The sequence below is a fragment of the Acanthaster planci genome, linkage group LG04, assembly GCF_054643075.1.
Source record: "Acanthaster planci isolate LZ-2023a linkage group LG04, COTS_SCS, whole genome shotgun sequence".
Taxonomy (NCBI): Eukaryota; Metazoa; Echinodermata; class Asteroidea; order Valvatida; family Acanthasteridae; genus Acanthaster; species Acanthaster planci.
In genome coordinates, this window is record NC_141780.1 from 10,674,996 (window position 1) to 10,677,780 (window position 2,785).

General features: G+C 41.3%; 1 protein-coding gene across 1 annotated transcript in view; it reads left to right on the top strand.

The window, feature by feature from the left end:
• Nucleotides 1-2,785, top strand: part of mrps33 (mitochondrial ribosomal protein S33) — a 200,722-nt gene that overhangs the window by 62,325 nt on the left and 135,612 nt on the right. The window lies entirely within an intron of this gene.

Genomic DNA, 2,785 nt, shown 5'->3' on the forward strand with positions numbered 1-2,785 from the left:
GCAAAGTCGTTTGCGTCGTTATTCAATATGCGTGTGTCGAGAATGCATGCACCTACGTAGCAATGCTCATGTACTATCGCACATTACACTGTAATTTCGGAAGTGTTGTTGACTTACCCGCGAAAAAACCTCTCTTGTTCTCAGTTGAAGGCTGGCTACTCCAACACTAAGTTAAGCTCAATCAAGTCTCTGATATTTTCTCAATACATCAGGTCACTTCTGACTCCATGTTATGGGTTTTCAGGCTTAACAAAATAAGGACACTCCACAACGACTGCGATGTCTGCCATGTTTATATTGTGCCTGTCTTCCACACCACTTGAACAGAGGAGGGCGCTATAACTCTTTCCTAGACACGACCCAGCAGCGAAACTCACTGATTGTGCGCGTTCTAAGCATGCTGCAAGCGCCCAGACCCAGTGCTCTACGCAATGCTGATTGGTCAACGCAATGCTTAATAATTCATGACTTAGACTAGCATTCACGCCTACCCCTGTTTCGTCACAATATATTAAGGCATAATGCCGCATAATGAGGGAGTTGGTCACCCGATGGAATGTGACCCCATGGACTAGCTCGGAGCCGGGGTAAACTAGGGGCAAGAGGTTACAAAGTTATGTTCCCCGTGAGGTTACACAGGCAGTGTATTCGGCTGGCCACCAGTTCTAAAGTGCCAGTGGTGTTTGTCAGTAAGTCTGGGTATAATGGCTATACTGATTCGATGCTTATACAGCCACAGAAAAACTATTATTAAAAATGAAAAAAAATTATTAAAAAATTATTTTTTTGTTCGCATGTTTGATTTAAAACGACTTTTATTTTAGGAATTTTATTTTAGAATTTTATTTTAGAACCGTCTTTCGTTTCCCTCACCAAGCCTCAAAATAGTTTTGCGATGTCTTTGACGCTGAACGTAGGCTTTTTTTCATTTGGACTATGGTCTTCTTCACCGTCGTGAAATGAGTGGATAACCAAGCGGCGTGGGCAGCGACTACTTTTGCGTACTCGAATAGGGTTGCAAAGGTTTAATAGGGACATGTTGGGGTTTTTGGTGAATTTGGGGTAATTGAGGATTTTTTTCAAGAAGAAGCACGATTTTTGTGAATTTTTTCAAGTTTTGCGGATTTTGGGGAATTTTTGGATTTTTTGAAGAAGCGTGATTTTTGTGGATTTTCGAAAGTTTTTGTGGATTTTGGGAATTTCAAATTTTTGGGATTTATATTAAGTAAAATGAGATTTGGTGGATTTTTGTGGTTTGGTCCCAAACTTCCCATTCCTTACTACTGCTTGTGACGGAAAAAATCAAAGAGACATTTGCCACTGCCGAATCTCTCAACACATCGGACGCATCAGTATATTACGCACATATCACCATCATTTATTCTGCGTGTATCTGACGATAATGGTTGATGATGTCGATATCGATGATGGTTCAATCTACGCAAAGAGAATTAACATCCAATCACTAAACTAAACTTAATAAGCAATAGTTAAGCTATGTATAATTTAAATCGGATTACTTGTGGCAAGGTGTAAATTTTCATACAACAATTTCCAATCCATTCAGTATCATTGAAATAAAGAACACTTACGACATTGAGCTTATCCAAGAGCAAAAAGTGGCAAATTCCCTTAGTCAACTTCGAAGCTGCAGTAGCTGACGTGGCGAATGACAAAGTGATTGTAGTATAAAATTATACGTGTATATATAAGAGAAAACCTACCACAACTGAATTATAATATTGAATCTATTAAGTACTTGTAAAGGTATTTGGGTCAACTGGTAGTGTCACCTGGTCAGGGCCATACAGAGGGTCGAAGGGAAATTTTGTACTGGCAAACCACATGTTGGTCAATTTCGTGCAAAGGGTTCCGCATATACAGTACATGTACTTGAATTGAGTTAAGTTGACAAACCTTATTTAGATAGAATTAAACAACAATAACAAGACAATCTAACTTTACACTGCTGTTCAGCTTGATAATGATATAGTGCAAATTCCTTCTCTGCAGGGCGCGTAGCGTTTTGTATCGGCAGCCTCGTCCCGAAAAGCGATGGTTAGCGCACCGGGGGGAAGGTCAAAATGGCATGCATGGCTATAGACAGGACAAAAGCCCGATTCTGGAGTGGCAGTCTTTTTTACACGTCGTGCAGGCGTATCTGGTTGGATCACGCGTGTAGGCCGCACTCTGCTTCCGAGGAGCTTTTACGTGGTCAAAATTGTTGCCGCATATCGTGCAGGGTATCAACGATATGGCGCGGCAAAATCGTTCCCATGGGAAGAGGTTGATCTTTGGCTGTGTGGACGTGGTACGAGGCTGTGCAATTGCCTGGGGTGCATTCCACCAAATGGTTGTATTTCTGCGCGCGAGCTCATTAGTTTTTTGTCATCCCACGGGATTTTTACAATAAGACATGCCATACTATCAGGAGGCATCATAGAAATATTTCTATTAATCCTGAGTTTAGGACCGATATATTCCAGTTCGGATCATTTCTTCCATGCTTTCACTAAAAGCCCCAAATTGCGGACCTATTTCGGATCATAAAGGTGCGTGGCTACATTCAGAAATGAGCGCTTAGTTTTACTGCTATTTGGGAGGTATCTTCGTTCAAAGGCGAATAAAAAACTTCTTGGCTAACCCCCATGAAATTGAAACGAAAAGTGATCTTTTGGCCATAATCTTGAATTTCCAGTGAAAAAACGGAGCCCCCCCCTCTTCACGAATGTCAACAGGTGGCGCTATTTCGATCGATTTTGCACTGTTTTCTATAGGCGCGTAT